A 20,008-nucleotide genomic window follows, 5' to 3' on the forward strand; every position below is an offset into this window, starting at 1 on the left:
GTAACAGTTGCTATTTGACATTGCTTTTTTTGTGTAAGCCAGACAAAGTCCAAGTTGTCTAATAATGTGTGTAGATTGTGTTAACTTATAAATACTATACAATTATTCACTATAATTTCATGGTAAATGAATTAAAGATATTGTGTTAAACAGCGTAAGTTTGGACAACGTAACCTGGTGGGCCACATTTTGGGTAATCTTTGACATGGCCCCTACATTTGCAAAAGACAATCAATTCAATTTGAAAATCAGGAATGAATTTAAATGTTATCTCTTTTCTGTGCCTCTGATTCATCATCTGTAAAATAGGATAACAATAACATCTAAATCATGAAGTTGTAAAGAATAAGGTGATTAATATCAAACCCAATATATTTTAACTCTTCTAATTTACCTATTTCATCATATGCAGCAAAAGCTGTTCTCTGCAACACCATCATATATATTTGCTAAAGAAATAAAGCAACCAGATGAAAATATCCCAAGACACGCATCACATCAGGCAATAGCACTGCAGGTTAAATTTAGTAACCAGTGTGTTATAATCCTAGGTCATGGAGTATAGGATATACAATGAAGAAAGGTAGAAGATAAAATCCAACTGGTGTTAAAAGGAGGTAGACACCACTCATTGTTTATTTTTAAAATAAAAATGTTTTGAAGTAGTTTTAAGTTCATAGCAGTATTGAGCAAAAGGTACAGAGATTTCCCAAATTTCCCAAATACCCACTCCCACACATGCCTAACCTCCCCCATTATGGACATCCACCACCAGAGTGATACAATTGTTATAACTGATGAATTTTGATGAGCCCAAACATCATTACCATCCAAGTCCACAGTTACCTCAGGGTTCACTCTTGGTGTTGTACATTCTATGGATTTGTAGAAATGTATAACGATATGTATTCACCATCATAGTATCATACGGAATGCTGCCCTAAAAATCCTCTCAGTCCCACCTATTCATCCACCGCTCCGTCCTAACCCTTGGAAACCAATGAATTTTTTTTTATTGTTTCCAAAAGTTTGCCTTTTCCTGAATGTCATATACTTGAAAATCATACATTATGTAACCTTTTACGATTGGCTTCTGGATGTACCACATTTTATCCATTTACCCACTGAAGGGCATTTTGGTTGCTATCAAGTAATGGCAATTATGAATAAAGCTACCATAAACATCTTAAGGCAGTTTTTGTGTGGACATAGATTTTCAACTCTTTTGTGGAAATACTAAGGGGCACAACTTCCAGATCATTTGGTAAGAGTATGCTTAGTTTTCTAAGAGACTGGCAAACGATCTTCCAAAGTGGCTGTACTCCCACCAACAATGAAGGAGAGTCTATGGTGCTCCATATCCTTAACAGAATTTGGTGGTGTCAGTGTTCTGGACTCTGGCCATTCACATAGGTGTGTAGTTGTGTTTCTGATTGTTTTAATTTTCAAGTCCCTAGTGACATGATGTCGAACATCTCTTCACATGCTTGAATATGGTCATACATATTCAAATACATTGTTGTTATTATTTTGGATAAATTGTTACCTGTTAGGTCAATTAAGAATAAGTGAAAATAAATGTTCTTAACTTCATTTATTTCTTGCTCCATTCTCTTTCTCTTCCTTCCTTTTTGATCTGAGTTTCTGACCTATATCATTTTCCTTTTCTCTAATGAACCTCTTTTAACATTTATTGCAAGGCAGGTTTACTGGAACAGATTCCCTAAATTTTTGTTCATATCGGAAAGTATTTCTCCTTCACTTCTTAAAAAAAATAAATGTTTATTTATTTTTGAGAGAGACAGAGAGCGAGCGCAGGGGAGGGGCAGAGAGGGAGACAGAATCTGAAGCAGGTTCCAGGCTCTGAGCTGTCAGCACAGAGGTCCAATGTAGGACTCGAACTCACAGACCGTGAAATCATGACCTGAGCTGCAGTCAGACGTTTAATCTACTGAGCCACCCAGGTGTCCCTCTCCTTCACTTTTGAAGGATAATTTTGCAGGGCTTAAATCTTTTGGACTCCTGCCTCTAATTTAAGAATACAGGGCTATGTTGCTAAAAGCTGGGAGACCATGTGAAGGAGAACTGAATAGCCCAGCTAAGACCCAGCCAATTTTCCTGTCAACATACCAGCTGACTGCAGATACCTGAACGAGCTCAGCCTAAATTAGCCAAGGTAGGCTCAGGTCAGAAATACCACTCAGCTAACCCAGAGAATTATGAGAAATATGAAATAGTGGATGTTTTATATCAATAATTATTGGGATAGCATCCTTATGGAAATTCACAACTAATATTAAAAGAAATGATGCACTGTGGGACAAAGTACTCAAAACTATTTTTCTTCTGTCTGTTACTAAAATTAGGACTGTAGATTGTACGTCTTATGACACTCAGGCTTTATATAGTGTATGGAGTACCTCTGACATATACAGAAAATAGGATCTTTTAAAATATTGAACCATATGTCATCTCACATAATCACCTTACCAGATTATATTAAGAAGTTTAATAAAATGTGTCATCACTATTAAACTACTGAATTATTATTAAATTATGCATGGACAATCATAGGACAGAATTCCTCTAACTAAAAGGTTGGTTGACTCTAGTTTCTTTTCCTATCAGTGTTTGCTGCTTCTGATACCTTACTTCATAACTTCTAAGCATTACCAGACTTCAACTAATAGTGGTAATTGATTTTAGTTTCTTGTAAAACCCAGGTGGGCCAAATTCTCATCCAAAGGCACGGTCTTTAAAGCTCATACTCCTATATTCACAGTTGTTTTTGGAAACAGGTGTAATAATCCATTTGGATTCAGCTCAATGAATTGTCCTTCGACCTGTCTCACCACCTCTTCTGAAAGCAATGTCGATCTACAGCCTGTAGGTATTAGCTTCCTGATTTATCTTATACCCCATCATGATGGAGGCATCAGATTCATCGGTGGGACCACGTGAACAGCAGGATTCTGACAGGCATTCCTGAAGCCTCAGCCTATATATAGCCTTTTCCAGCAGCTCTCAAAACACTTCAGTGAGCAAGCTATAATCCTGATAAGTCCTTTTCTGTTTAAACTGGCTAGAATGGATTCTCTTATCTTTAAGAGTTCTGGACTTAAAAGAAGGATTATGATTACTCTTGTATCCTTAATCATACTTGGACACATCTTAATTGCTTAATAAATACAGCAGAATAAAAAAACTCTCATAACTTTACCAATCATAATTAGAGACTCATCAAAGTTATTCCTATTTTTAGCTGTGATACGCAACTAAATACGAAACTATGACACAAAAGAATTTCTCTCATCATTTGAAGTTTATATCAAACAGCAAATATCAAATAAGACTACCAATTTCATCCACTCTCTCTTTGACATTGATTAATGAACTTGGAAGATTATAACTATCTTAAATTATTTTATCTAAATCATTTTATCTTAAATAAAATTGAAAGAATAGTTTTTATTAAATAGCTTAAAGACAAAAAAGGTGGGGCGGGGGAAGGTCAGAAAATAGGAGTAAGAATCTATAACGTTCATTGTAAAAAATCAGAGCTGCTGAAATCAACATTGCCAGAGTGTAATTGTTCACACTTTTACACACAGAAACTTCTATGATATTTGAAGGAAACTTCCGAAATATTAGAAAACAATATTATAAATAGTAATTATATGAAATATCAATGAAAAACAGAGAAATCCAATAGGCACAGAAAGAAAAAAAGATACTTTAAGTAAAGTCCTTCACAATATACAAATAGATACCAATTTCTTTTTTTTAACATCAATTGCTTTTAAATTTTTCATTTCCTTTAAAAAGGTAATTACATTCCTTTCCATGTTGGACCAAGCTGGTCTTTTCCCCTTCCTGCCGAACCCAAGCTCCCTTTTATTGTAGGGACTCTGCATAAAGAGCTTCCACTGCCTGTAAATACGTATTTGCTGCTCTCACCTCATACTTCCAATATCATCTTTAAACCATGTCCTAGGGAGACACATGCACGCATATACACATACAGAGACAAAAATACAATCACACCACAGAAATTCATTTTATATCCCCATAGTAATGTTAATTTCTTCTTCAGCAAACCCCTCGAATTTTTAACATGATATGACTGCCAACAGTCAAGTGATACCATTTTCTTTTCCAACTTTTCACTTTAAAACAAAGTTCTGGAAAACCTAAATTTATATGTCATTATCCTCAGAAATCATTAATAAAGCTATTAATATAAACAAAATCCCTATATTCACAAAATGTGCTATGTCCCCTAATAAAAATAACGAAGCCTAAGAAAATAGCTTTAATTCTCTATAGCATGTAAGGAACAAACAAGACACCTTTCTAACTAAAGGCAGTATATTAAAGCAATTATAACAATGATGCGTTTCAATGTAATCATCACTACTAACTGGGCAACAAATCAAACACTGAGGTAATGGAGAAAAATCAGTGCTTAGGGATCAAGGCAGGTTAAGGTCACAATGGGACTTTGCAAAAAAATCAATGTAGAAAATCAAAGTAGAAAGATTATACTTGAACACAAACAATAGAGTTTACTTTAATATGAAACTATTTATGTTCTGAGATTCAAAATTTTCAGTGGAGTAATATAAAAATATAAATTTCAAAATTTGTAAGCTGCATTTGGGATTATTTTTTTCTAACAGTTTAGATGTAATATTAATAAGATGTCTCTAGAGAATTTCTTCTTCTTTTGTTCCTAGACATTATCATCAAAGAAAAAATGGAGTCCGTGAACACATCTTAATGCTTCTAAAAAATTTGCATTATTTTCTATATTGGCTTATTAAATAGGATAATAATAAAATAAAGGTTATTCTAAGATACACCTGATTAGAATTTGTGCATTTTCTGCCACTTTACAAAGTATGAATGATTCCAGCAATAACAAAATATATTAGCGGAAGAGCAATTATCGCTTAATATGCAACTGAGGGCCAAGAAACAATACTACAGTTCTTTTAAAATCAAATACCTAACAGGATAGCAGAAAATCCTTCATTAAAACACTAATTTCTTGTTATTGATGGGAACACGGAATAGCTATATGACTATCATAACCACCAGAAATCTGAGCTTACAGTCAGCTAATTTAAGAAACAAGATATGAAATTAGTACCCCGGGGCTGAAAACAAGCACTTTGAATTGAGATGTGACATTAATTAAAGTAAGAAAAAGACTATAATATTACTGTGAAGTAATCATTATGCTAAAAGGAACATATAAAAAGAGAATTAGAACGGAAGGAAAATGCCCAATTACCTTGCTCTGAATGAGGTTTAAATGTAGTATCATAATCTTCCAAATGAAAAATTACAGTTGAACTTTCGAAAAAATAATCTACAATATGCTCAAAACAAAATACAATGAAAACAAAAACAGGAACCAGTAAATAAAACAAAAACAAGAACGGGAGGTGAGAATGATTATAGGTACCCTTACAATAGTGCTCACTAATCCAAAAACCTCAGAGTGAGCATAAAATTAAGAACCAGCATAACACAAACATAATTAAACATAATTGTGTTCCGAAAAACAATCATACAGAAATCCTGGGAATGAGGTGCTGAGCTCTTTGTATCAGAAATTAGCGAGTGTGGGAGAGTACAAGCGAACAATCTCAAACATCCTAAATTCACAGGCACAAGAGTGTATATTTTGGGACAGAGACAGAGAAGGGAATATTAACTGGTGGAAAGGGAAAGATAAGAATGAGATGGAAGAAGAAAAATGAAAGAGGAGTGAAGGAGGGGATGAGCAAAAGAAACAAGGAAAAAGAAAGAGAATAAAGAAAATTAAGGCAAAAGCCTTTCTTTCAGTGTTACTCTAATTTAGTGTGGCTGCTGATCAGTTCAGATTGCATACTGTAACTTAATATGCAGCATTCTTCCTTATTAATTTCTCTCCACCTACAACGTTCTTTTCTCTTAGCTTGTTCGAATCGAGTGAGCCTGCAGGGTCCAGTTCAGATCACCCATCTTGCAGAAGACAGAATGACCTCTCCCATTCCTATACTACACCAAGGCGACTTCTCTTCCATTCATTTTCAGATTGAATCATATCTTTCCCCTCTATGTCATGGTGGTTACTTGTAATAAATAATTCCTTAGAACAGATGGTTAGGCATGTGCAATGATAACTTGAACTCCTTTCCTGCTGATGAAGTGATCCATTTAACCAATCAAGGGTATGGAGCATGAAAAAAAGACGGTGAAGTCTCATTTTGAAGAACATCCAAAGGTACCAAATAGTGTCATCACAAGCACTTACTGTTTATTTTTTGTTGAGTCTCAGTAGGCACTCTAACAGGTGGGCACTTTGACAAGGGGAAATTGAGAATTTTCCTCCAATTTAGTAGTCACTGATTATTCCATGAAGATTTGAAAAGTTATTCCAAAATAAATTCACAGTCATCTCTAGTTCTATCAGTATAATTAAATATCATGAATATCATATAACTTAATCTCATTCATCTCTTTCATTATTCCAACCATTACACCGAATTGGATTCAGTTTTCAGTATGTGCGCCTAATATTGAGCCAGTTTCTTGGTTAAACTGTCAATCAAATGAGACACAAGTTCTGTTTTCATAGAACTTGAAATCAAGTGAGGAAAACCATAATTACTCAAAGAAACACACATATAAGTGTGAATCATAAACTATGATTCATCCTTTGAAGAATGAGGACGAACTCCATTAGTTATCAATAAATCTTCATAAGCTGAATCAAATGACGGAAGATCAGAGTCTGTACAAAGAGTATTAGTGGTGGTTTTCTGTTTTTCTTCAAAGACCACTGCCTTGCAACTTTGTTTCTGCGATTCATTCATTTATTCACATATTGGTTGAATCAGTCAGTGAACAACTATTTCTCACTATGTTATATGGGCCAAACCGGTGCTGAAGACAGGGCATTAAATTCAGTGTATAGTTCCATAAGGCAAAAGCCACCAGATCAATGATTACCCAACTGGTATTTAAGTAATAGAAAAAAAAAAATACAAAGGGATTTGAAGTCATTTGAAAGATCTAGGAAGATTCTTCAAAATTCCTCAAAGGAGTGATCTGAGGAAGCTAGTGAAGAGAATTAAAGAGACAAATAAAAGGAGTGTCCAAGATTAGTAGGCTCAACATTAGGAAAGGACCTAAGACTGAAAGAAATTCAACAAAGGCCAGTATGCCCAAACCACTTCACCAAATCCCTCTAGGCATCATGTATTATATATATCAATAAACTTACAAAGTACTTAAGGGTACATTTTCTTTATTTTATGTCATCTCCCACACAATCTAACAATGTTCTAGAAAACAACTATTTCCCCACTGAGTACTACCCTAGTCAGAGTGGTGATGTCCCCAGATTCTTCATCCAAGGAATTACGACACTCTGTTCATATAGGCCACATGATTTACTTCTGGCCAATGAGACATCTGCTGGGAGCATCTGAAAATTAATTAATTGATCATCCGGTGAGAAATGGAAGAAGATATAGTCTCTTCCTTTGGACATTACTATATCTGGATATGATGCCTGGAACTGCTGTATCCAAACTGGAATCAGTCTGAGGAAAAACCCAACCTATGAAAATGGAAAAAGGGAACCTCAGAGAAGTGGACTGGAACGCTGAACTCCAGTCCTACTTGTGAACTTCTTGTTATCTCACGAGATGACATTTCAATATCTCTGAGCCAATTTTAATTTTTACGCCTCTCCATAGAAGACATTGCAAATTACACACACACACATTCATGTACACTCACACACACACACACACACACACACACACACACACACACACACAGAATTTCCATGGTTCTGAACTCATAATTAAACTTTATCCAGGAAAATAACATACGATTGTTGAGCAGTTTTTAGAATCATGAGTACACAAAATATGAAGGTGCTTAATGCAGAATGTAGAGGTGTATGATAGCGATCTGGAAAGAGTCATGTTAGGGAAGATTTTCTTAAAAGACTCCATAACCAGGAAAAGAAACATTGAATACAGAGACATTACATGAACCTACACAGAAGAGCTGGTGAGAGCAGTTAATTGCCTGTGAGAAAAGCAGTTCTAACAACTTATCTGGCTATTAGAACCAGAATGAACCTAATATTTTAACTGTTGAGAAGAGATGCAGTGAAAAATTAAATGCAATAAGGAACTGAAAATAAACTTGACATTTTTAATGCTTTTATTTAACTTAACTAACTCCCATAGAATTTGTACTTTGTACTGTATGGTAATTAAACAAGGCTGCTAAATGGTGACTGAGCATTCCGGGATGAGGCAGACAGTGAAGACTAATGCTAAGAGCACGGACTAGAAGAAGCTCTAATAAAATTTCTTTTTTCATACTAGTCAATACTGGTGGACATATTCTCAAGCCAACGTAACAATGACTCTCAGGAGCAGTCATTAATTACGGCTTCCTTGAATCTTTTTCATACCATTTCATGCAGGAAAACTGTGTCTTCAAATGAAAGCAACAGACAAAATGAGTAAACCAGGTTATTAAAATAAAAAACAAAACAGGCAGAGGTGCTCTAGTTAAAGGTGAGGAAGCCCTGGAAAGCTCTGAGCTCTGTTCGGTCTGTCATTCAGTCTCCCACCCTTGCCCTAGGAAGTCTGCTCACTGGCTCCCTGTGACAGTTTTTCATAAACCACTCTCTCAGTACTCTTGGCATCATCAAAATAGCCTAAGCCACATTGTTTACCATGCTCTTTAGATGTAAAAAACAGCTTTTGGCACAGATGACACCTCCACCCTTATTACTAACCTGTTCCTATGGCACTGCATTAACACTAACCCTTGTAAACTAAGGGTTATATCCCAGGAGATCCATTAGTCCGTGATCACACTTGTATTCCCAAACAATTTTAGAAACACATTCATGCAAATCCACTTGCAATTTACAAATGTTAATTTTAAATGTACCATACAGGATAAATGACACACTGCTTATGATAGCCGACATTCTGTTTTAAAAATAAGGTATTGCACAAAACACAGACAGGCTTAAAAATGAATACCAAAAGATGAGTAAGATATCAGGTGTTTTATATTACTTTCAAGGTGCATATGCCTAGATATTCTCAGGGAAGCCTGCCATACTCTTCTCCCAAAACCTGGGTAGAGATTCAGGATCATGGGCAGTCACATATAATCTGAAAGGTGTACTCAAAAAGTTTATCATTTTTCTAATAAAGGCCATGGTTTGTTTCGTTCTTTGGTTCATGAGTATTCACAGACTAAAGAGTAAGAATATATTCTAGAAACCCAGATTAAAAGAGGGATAGAAACAGGAGCTAAAAAAGACATAGCAAATTAGCTGATTCATATGAGTGATTATAACTCAGAGAATGATGTGGTACTTTTAGACTGTCTTACCTCTAAAATACAGCAATTAGTATGAAGTTGAGGTCATATAAATACACAAATTTTAAATCAACTGCCTACCAGTATTACTAAACCTAGTAAAACTCAGCATTAATACTGGATTACCAGGGGCGCCTGGGTGGCGCAGTCGGTTAAGCGTCCGACTTCAGCCAGGTCACAATCTCGCGGTCCGTGAGTTCGATCCCCGCGTCAGGCTCTGGGCTGATGGCTCGGAGCCTGGAGCCTGTTTCCGATTCTGTGTCTCCCTCTCTCTCTGCCCCTCCCCCGTTCATGCTCTGTCTCTCTCTGTCCCAAAAATAAAAATAAAAAACGTTGGAAAAAAAAAATACTGGATTACCAGAAGGTCAATCAAAGATGAAAGAGGCATTAATTTAAGTCCTAAAACTTAGATAAATAACTGGAGAAAAAATCCACATCAGGGGCGCCTGGGTGGTTCAGTCAGTTAAGTGTAACTTTGGTTCAGGTCACGATCTCATGGTTTCAGAGTTTGGGCCCCATGTGAGTCTCTGTGCCCACAGCTCAGAGCCTAGAGCCTGCTTCAGATTCTGTGTTTCCCTCTCTCCGCCCCTTCCCTGCTCATACTCTGTCTCTCTCTCGCTCAAAAACAAATAAACATTAAAAAAAATATTTTAAAAAATCCACATCAAATATTCATAGTGTAAGAGATTTCTCACTATTTAGGATTAGTTGATTAAATGCATAAATTATATGAATGACAACAAATACTGTTAGTACTTTCCTCAAAGAGACGGGCTTACTTTGGATATTTTAGGGGAAAAAAAATGTCTGCTAACCCGAATCTGAATAACCATATTGTGTCAGTCATTTTTTTCAAGTAAAAATAGTGTCCCATGTCAAAACACACACACACACACACACACACACACAGCGAGTTCAGTTCACACTCAGATAACCCACATTTGCTTCTTCCTCAAGATAGTTCTATCTTTGTTTGCAGCAAAAATGCTCTATACGTAGTTGCAATTTTCATACTGAATATTGAAAAGATGTGTAGTCAAGGGTTGGGATGTAAAACACTACTACATTTAATGCTCATTGAAGAACACTCTTAAATGAAATTGGCTTTCTTCTCCCTGTGATTATATGGTAGTGAAGAAAACGGCCACTATTAGAATAATTTCATGCCACTGTCTAATTTTTGCTAAGGGGCAGCAGATATGCCCATCACGGCTTTTATACCACTAGTGCAAAAGTCAATACAATGAATAAGTCCAACTAATTGTCTTAGCATTATTATGAAAATGGCTTCTTTAATTCACAAGCCTCTGAAAGTTTTAGTACAGGGATCTGAGGATATTCTTACTTTGAGAACCACTAGTGCAGGTCTAAAATTCTAAAAGACCCAATAGTTTAATGCTAACTCTTAGCAAAGAAGTTTTATGGAAAAATGACCATGTGCAGGACAGCAACATAAGCATAGCATTTCAGGATCATGTGTAAGAAAGTCACAGAACACAGTGCATTCTTTCTAATCCTAGGAAGCCAATTCTAAACCTAAGTAGTTTAAGGGGGGCCTCAAGATATGCTTTTACTAATACCTGTTATTGATTCAAGAGTGAAAAGATGAGTCCTTTGCAACTTGCTCAATCTTACTGGCCAATCTCCTATAATAATCTGCTTTGGGGCATTCTTTATGATCTGCACTATTCTTCTGGCTTGACCACTTGCCTGTGGGTGATAAGGCCTGATGGTGACAGACTGATAAAGTTTTCTCTTCCTACATTTCTGAAATGGAGTTATCAGGACTGATACCATCTGGCAATCAGTGTGTCACAAAATAACTGCCAGAGAGCAGTGACTGCAGCCCTTGAAGTATGAGAAGGAACTGAGACATTTCAATTCCTTTTGAGATATATTTAAAGTACATTCAGGTTGCCTGTTATGGTTCAACTTTATTTCAAATAGGAAAGCAACACTGTTGATAGAAGTTATAATAGAAACAAGAAAAGAATGAGAAGGAGGGGTCATGCTTTTAGAAAAATACTTACTTTTTTCAAGCCACCTCTCTATTCTCTACAGGCAATATATATATATATATATATATATATATATATATATATATATATATAATTTATATATATATTTATATATGTGTTACATATATATATATAAAATATATATATATTTAAACACAAAATTCAGAATTCAGAGCAGAATTTAAGGGAAAAACAAAATATGCTTTAAGGGGAAAAAAGGAAAATGTATATATAGAGAGACAGTGAGGGAGAAAACAGTGCAAAGTAGATTTCAAACGCAATGAATTATCATATAATATTATGTCTTTAAAAAGACAAAAGAAACTTTGAATATTAAGAATGCAGTATTTAGTGTTAACAGAGAAGGCAAAAATAAAATAAATAATTTATTTAATAAAATTAAATAAATAAAAAATAAATCACATTATGTCTGAAAAATTAATATATAACTTAATTAAAAAATACTTTATTACTGGGGCACCTGGGTGGCTCAGTCGGTTAGGCGTCTGACTTCGGCTCAGGTCATGATCTCACAGTCCGTGAGTTCGAGCCCCACGTCGGGCTCTGTGCTGACAGCTCGGAGCCTGGAGCCTGTTTCGGATTCTGTGTCTCCCTCTCTCTCTCTCTGCCCCTCCCCTGCTCATGCTCTGTCTCTCTGTGTCTCAAAAATAAGTAAAAACATTTAAAAAATAATAAAATAAAAAAATACTTTATTGCTAAAAAATGCAAACCATCACCTGAGCTTGCAGTGAATTATGGTCGCAGATCAACAGAACAAATATAATAATAATAATAAAGTTTGAAATACTGTGAGAAAAAAACAATGTGACACAGAGACAAAAAGTGAGCAAATGCTGTTGCAAAATGGCACCAACAGACTTGCTTTGAGGCAGAGTTGCCACAAACCTTCAATTTATAAAAAACTCAGTGTCTGTGCAGTGCAATAAAGTGACATGTAATAAAAGGAGGTATGTCTGGATAATGTGATTCATTAAAATAACGGTTCCGTAATTCACACAATAAACATTAATCTACTGTGCCATAATTCACCTATTGCATTTATATCTAGTGGTCCTGAGACTCAGTTTTTGCTTTGGAAAATGCACAAGCCAGTGAGAGGACAGAGAACCTCCTTAGTCCATGAGCTTCGAGTCTTCTGGTGGAGTGCCCCACACCTTCTCCACTTTTCTCACCTCAAACATTCCCTCCCACCTCTTTACATCTATCAGATGAATGGGACTTTAATGTTGCAAAATGAAAGAGCAGAATCAGAGAAGAACTTTCACTTTCCCCATCTACTCACTAGTTTTACCAAGAATCTGGTTTCTGTAAACACCTACTTTGTCTTTCTTCTTGTTCCAGTGAGTGGACTATTCCTGCTCTGTATCTACTCTGCCCTGATCTATAACAGGATTCAGTCAATCTCTCCTCCTCGAATCACTTTCTCCACTTGGCTTTTGGAGCAATTCCCTCTTGCTTCTCTTCCATGTCAGTCCTAAGTCTTCTTGTGAGACTAACCTCATCTGGCAGACCTCCAAATGCTGTAATGTCCCAGAGCTCAGCCTCGAATCTCTTCTGCCATTCATTTTCCCCCTGTAATGGATCATATCCAATCCCATGTCTTGAAATAATATCTCTGTGCTTTCAGTTTCCAATGTACAATTCTAGTCCTGAGTTCTACTGAAATACAGATGTATTTTAAAAGAACTGGAGGGTATTATGCTAAGTGAAATAAGTCAATCAGAGAAAGATATCATGTTTTCACTCATATGTGGAACTTGAGAAACTTAACAGAAGAGCATGGGGCAATGGATGGGGAAAAATTGTTTCATACAGAGAGAGAGGCAAACCACAAGAGACTCTTACATACAGACAACAAACTGAGGGTTGATGGTGGGAGTGGGGGAAAGAGGAAATGGGTGATGGGCATTGAGGAGACAACTTGTTGGGATGAGCACTGGGTGTTAATCATGGGAATCTACTCCCAAAACCAAGAGCACACTGTATACACTGTATGTTAGCTTACTTGACAATAAATTATATTTTCTAAAAAAGAGCAGTATTGTATGAATAAAGTAAAATAAAATAGTCAGCACTTGGAAAAACATAGTCATTGCAATTTATTATTTAGGTTTGAGTTTCTTGAAAATGTATAAAGATTGATTACAAAGGAAAACCTGATGGATATTATGCTATTTCAGATGAAAGTAAGCATACTCTTTTGTTTGGAGAATTATCCTTTGCCTAAAACTATATTCTGTGAAGAATTAATTTTGCTCCCTTTTAATCCTTTTAACTTTTTTTTTTTTTTTAGAGAGAGAGAAAGCAACCAGAGCGGGGGAGAGAGGCAGAGGAGGAGGAGGATGGGAGAGGAATTGAGAGAGAGAAAGAGACAGAGAGAGAGAATCTCAAGCAGACTACACAATCATCATGGAGCTCCACATGGGGCTTGATCCCACAACCCTGGGATCATGACCCAAGAGAAATCAAAAGTCGGACACTCAATCAACTGAGCTACTCAGGCGCCCCAATTCTGTTGCCTTTTAAACAAAGGATAGTACTGATGGTTACCAGAAGGGAGGTGGGTGGGGGAATGGGTTAAACAGGTGATGGGGATTAAGGAGTGCACTTGTTGTGATGAGCACTAGGTGTTGTATACAATTTTTGAATCACTATATTGTACACATGAAACTAATATTACACTGTATGTTAACTAACTGGAATTTGAATAAAAGCTTCAAAAAAAACCACTAGGGGCGCCTGGGTGGCACAGTCGGTAAAGCGTCCGACTTCAGCCAGGTCACGATCTCGCGGTCCGTGAGTTCGAGCCCCGCGTCGGCTCTGGGCTGATAGCTCGGAGCCTGGAGCCTGTTTCCGATTCTGTGTCTCCCTCTCTCTCTGCCCCTCCCCCGTTCATGCTCTGTCTCTCTCTGTCCCAAAAATAAATAAAAAACGTTGAAAAAAATATAAAAAAAAAAAAAACACTAAAGATAGTACACAAAGAATATGCTTCCTAAAACAATATTTATGTAATGAATTCTTGTGTTTACTATTTTGATATGTTCATTATCAGCTATTGTTATTACACATTCACAATATCTGGACACTTTTTACCCCCCAACTTTTTTGACGATATCACCAAGTCTGTAATTATTATCTGTATTTACTGGAAAAAGAACTGAAGCCTCTAGTGTAAGGTACTAAGTTTGCTCCATCTGTAAGTCGTAGAGCCAGTGTTCAGTCACAAATTATTTTCCTTGCTCTTGTTCAATGTTCACTGATAGTTTTGTAGTAGAAAAACGTGTAGTCTCCAAGTAAATATTTTAGTAAAATATTAGAATAGGATGTTTTCAAAAACTAAGTCACAGATAAAAGCATTCTGTATTACCTTCCTGAAAAGCACAGATTAATTTGGTGTGTTAACGTGATAAACCACAGTTTATAAAACAGAGGAAACTGCTCTTACATTACATATCTGAATTTAAAGAATTATTGTGTGTGATATTTTACACTTAATTTGCAGTTTGGACAGGAAATACTTACCCTGTTTCTCTTTTACCTAACTGGACTGGCATTCCATGTTTAAGGTTCTTCTCTTTGAATATTAAGTGAGATGCTACTACATTCCAAATATTGCGTTAATAGCTGGGGAATAAAGAGATGAATTAGACACTGATCATCCTCAAAAAGCTAATAGATATGAAAAATAAAATAATACTATAATTGAATTAACAGGTTGACTATATATTTATAAGAAAGTTCAAGCTTAACAAATAAGCTTTTAGAAGTTCAACAAGTCAGTCGTACAACTACATTAAAAACTGAGATTAAATTTAACAACCAATTTTATTTCACTAAAATGAAATGTTAGTTTCATTAACACTAAAATAGAATGAACATAAGACAAGGAATATAACATTAGGAGCAATGATAGAAAATAGAGTTACTGTTACATTCCTCTATGAAGGAAAAAAAGTTCACTTTTATACTGTGAAAGTTATTTCATGCATTTAGCAAACTTTTAAATTAAAAAAAATCAATGATGTATGTGTATATGTATATATAAAACAATGCAACTCAAATATTTGCATTACTTTATTTGAGAGTTTCCAATAAATGCAGATCCATATTTAACTGCCATTCACATCATTAATCTTAAACAATAGTCGTATCTCACTTATACCAGGCTTATCCTTGGAATGACATTTTTTTTTAAGTTTATTTATTTAGTTTGAGAGGCAGAAAGAAAATGAGAGAGAGAGAGAGAGCACACAGGCCTGTGCCAGCGGGGAGGGGCAGAGAGAGAGGGAAAGAGAATCCCAAGCAGGTTCTCTGTCAGCACAGAACCCGACTCTGGGGTTGATCTCACAGTTCATGAAATTATGTCCTGAGCCAAAATCAGGAGTTGGATGCTTAACCAACTGAGCCACCCACACATTTCCTTATAAAGACGCTTTAAAAACAAAATGTTTTCTTTCCACTTAGATCTAAATATATATTCCAGCCACTGCCAAAAGCATTATCTTTTTCTAGTAGCAGTTGACCTCAGCAACTAAAAAACCCTTGCATATATGCTATGTTATTTTTACAATAATTTAGACATAAGAAACGTATATCAGGGGGAAAAAAAAGCTAGAGACCATTACCATAACTACAATCAGAATCAACTGACTCTCACCCTAAACGCAACCTTTGGTGATATCTGAGAATTAGTAAGTAGTAAGGTTGATTTATCCTGCACTTTGGGATATATAATCTGAAATAAAGAATAAAAGCAAATAATTTTGAATTTTCTGTACCAGACAGTCCTCCAAATCCAACAGAAATTGAGAAGCTTCGAGAGCTATGCTGGTAAGGAATTTTAGATCCAGGTAGAAATATCCTTATTCCAATTTCTAGACAGTCTTTACAACAAATCAGAAATTGAAAATTTCACCTACTATAGGATTTTCTAATTGTGGCCTACTCTTACAATTTGATAATCAATTCGCCTTAAAACCCACGCATTATATAGAGTTCTTATCTCTGCTTGGTAAAGCTGTAACACTTCCTTTCATAGCCACATCTTTTCAATTAGCATACTCCTCTTTGACAATCACTTGGACAGCAGTGTGACCGCCTCAGTATAGCTTCAAAATTAAAAGTGCCATTGATGGACAAATGTGTTCTACATTGCTGTTTTTCAACTTTTACAACAGAAATTAAATGGTGTGAAAGAAATTCAGTTGTCTGAAAATATGACCTCACTAGGAAGACTTCCTGAGTGAGACTTAAGACCTGGCACATTTTAATGTCTTTAATGAAAAAAAAAAAAAAATCAAGTACTTATAAGCCAAATAGCTTTTTTAACATATTTGATTATAATTGTGTCAAACAATTTCGTTTTTCAGACATAAGGCCATTTTTGATGCATAATGTAACAAAATAAAAAATTCAATAGTAAATAAAACAAGACTACTAAGAATTCAAAATTATCACTACAAAGAAAACGCTTGAATGGACAAAATGACTACTGCAATAGAACTGTTTCTACTGTTATTTGTTATAATAGAAAATCATGATATAGATTAAGATTTGTAAGTATTTTTCTTCGTCTTTTTTTCAAGTTTTTACACCGTTTTGAAAATTTTGTCTTTGTAAAAATAACCTGTCAAAGCAAAGGCACAGCCCATGAAAGAAAGAAATGATAAGCCGGACTTCACTGAAATCAAAACTTCTGTTCTGCTAAAGTGTCAACAGAATGAGAATAAAAGCCCCAGACTGGGAGAAAACATTTGTGAATGACACATTTGATAAAGAAACATTACCCAAACTATACAAAGAATTCTCAAAACTCAGCAATAAGAAAATAAATAACCCAGTAAAAAAAAAAAAATGGCCAAACACTTTAACACATACTTCACCTTAAAAGATATACAGATGGCAAATAAGCATATGAAAAGAGGCTCAAGATCATATCTCATCAGAGAAATGCAAATTAAAACAACAATGAAATATTACCAGACAGCTATTAGAAAAGTAAAAATCCAGACTACTGATAATACCAAATGCTGGTGAGGATGCGGAGTAACAGGAACTCTCATTCATTACTGGTGACAATGCAGCCAATTTGTAAGACATTTTGGCAGAGTTTTTTGTTTTGTTTTTTGTTTTTGTTTTTTCCCCAAGAGTCAGATGCTTTACCAACTGAGCTACCCAGGCGTCCATTTTGGCAGTATTTCAAAGAACTAAACACACCCTTACTATGTGAAACAGCAATATAGGAATTAAATTCCTTGGTATTTATTTTTCCAAAAGAGTTGAACACATATGCCTACACAAAAACCTGTACACAGATGTCTATGGCAGGTTTACTCATAACTGCCAAAATTTGGAAGCAACCAAGATGTCCTTTGGTGAATGGATAAATAAACTATAGCACATCCAGACAACGGAATATTATTCAGTGCAGAAAACCAATAAGCTACAAAGCATTGAAAAGTCATAGAGAGGAGCCTTAAATGCATATTACTAAGTGCAAGAAGTGAAAAAAGGTACAAATTATATTATTCCAACTATATAATGTTCTGGAAAAACAAAACTATGGGGACAATAAGAAAATCAGTGGTTGTTAGGCAGAAGGGAGGGATGAGTATGAGTAGGCAGAACACAGAAGAGTTTTAGTGAAAATATTCTCTGTGATAGTGTAAAGATGGATATATGCCATTATACATTTGTCCAAACCCACAGAATGTACCACACCAAGGAGAACTATGGACTTTGGGTTATAAAGGTGGGTCTATGTAGGTTCATTAATTATAACAAATGGATCACTCTCGTGGGGGAATGTTAATAATGGGAGAAGCAGCTAGGCATAACTTGCAGGGGGTATATGGGAAATCTCTCTTTTTTTCTTAATACTTCTGTGAACCTAAAACTTCTTTAGAAACTAAAGTCTATATAAAAAATTGAAAAAAACATGTGAGCAAACAAGAATCTCTTAAAAGAGAAAAATCTAAAGAAAATAAAAATCAACTCCAAATCAACTATTTAGAAATATTGGCAATTGCTGCACATTCTTCTAAATATTACCTTTTTTTAATGTTTTTTAATGTTTATTTATTTTTGAGAGACAGAGAGAGACAGAGCATGAGTGGGGAAGGAGCAGAGAGAGTGGGAGACATAGAATCTGAAGCAGGCTCCTGGCTCTAGGCTGTCAGCACAGAACCCAACGCGGAGCTCAAACTCAGGAACCCAACCACGAGATCATGACCTGAGCCGAAGTTGGCGCTTAACTGACGAAGCCACCCAGGCACCACTAAATATTACCTTTTAACACATACACACACATACACACACAACTCCCATGGGAAAATGGCATGAATGTTTTACATACATGGATTGGTGATAAACACACTATGTCAAAAACCTTATTTTACTTAACATTATGCCATAAGCATGATTCACCACATATACCAGCATGAGCCTATAGATTACTTCCATATTTCCACCAATATAATCTTGCAATGAACAATGAGTACTCATTAATACTGCAAACATTTCATTAGAATAAATTCCTAGAAGTAGAATCCCTGGAACAAATTGTATGCACTTTGCAGACTAGCATCAGAGAGTTTATATCAATTTAGATTTATATTTACAATAAATGAGACTGAATAGTTTTCCAGTCTTGCCAATGAAGAATGTTATCAGTCTTTTTAAATCCGCAGGAAGAAAAATGTCATTATTATTGATTTTTTGCCCATAATAATGAGACTGAGCATCTTTTACAATGCATTTTTGTCATTTATAAATTCATTAGTTACTTGCCTTTTATTTTTCTCATTGATCTTAAGTAATCATGTATATTAAGGATATCCCCATCGGTAGTATTTCTTGCCAGTTCCATCTCCTTTGTATCCCAAATAGCTCCACTTGTGTTTGTTCTATTAGAATCTAATCATTATTTCACACATATCTGGATTACTCCTATTAACTTGACATCCTGATTAATTCTTATAGTCCTCCAAATTACTGTATCTTCAAGAATCAATATATTTTTATTTATAACAAATTCAAATCCATTTACACATATATTTCATAATTTCAAATTACTTAATAGCTTAGGTTTTTTAACGACTCAAAATTCAAACTCTACCAAGGTCTATGAAGTCCTACATTGCATCACATCATTTCTAACCACTCTTTTTGTGTGTGTTTGCTATTTATTCCTGCATAAAAAGAATCCCCAAATATGACACTAGAGGTGATAGGCAGTTACTTTTCCATACTATTTCTGAAGTCCAAGAATCTGGGAGGGGTATAACTAAACAGTTCTGGCTCTAACAAAATTGCAGGCAACCTGTTGGCTAATGGTGCAATTTTGGAAGACTTGTTTGGGGCTGGCAGATCCACTCTAAGCTCACTCGCAGAAGTGAGTGGCAGAAGTGGCAGAAATCTTAATTCCTCTCCACATAAGTGTCCCCACAAGACTGTTCACAACATGCTTTCTCCCAGAACAAGAAATCCAAGAGAAAGAAAAAATAATATCCAAGAAAAAGAGCCACAGTGGTTCTTATAACTTAATCTCAGAA

General features: G+C 35.5%; 1 protein-coding gene across 3 annotated transcripts in view; it reads right to left on the reverse strand.

Annotated features, from left to right (window-relative positions):
- Window positions 1-20,008, reverse strand: part of NCAM2 (neural cell adhesion molecule 2) — a 523,753-nt gene that overhangs the window by 398,678 nt on the left and 105,067 nt on the right. The window lies entirely within an intron of this gene.

Source organism: Prionailurus bengalensis, chromosome C2 (genome assembly GCF_016509475.1).
Source record: "Prionailurus bengalensis isolate Pbe53 chromosome C2, Fcat_Pben_1.1_paternal_pri, whole genome shotgun sequence".
NCBI lineage: Eukaryota > Metazoa > Chordata > Mammalia > Carnivora > Felidae > Prionailurus > Prionailurus bengalensis.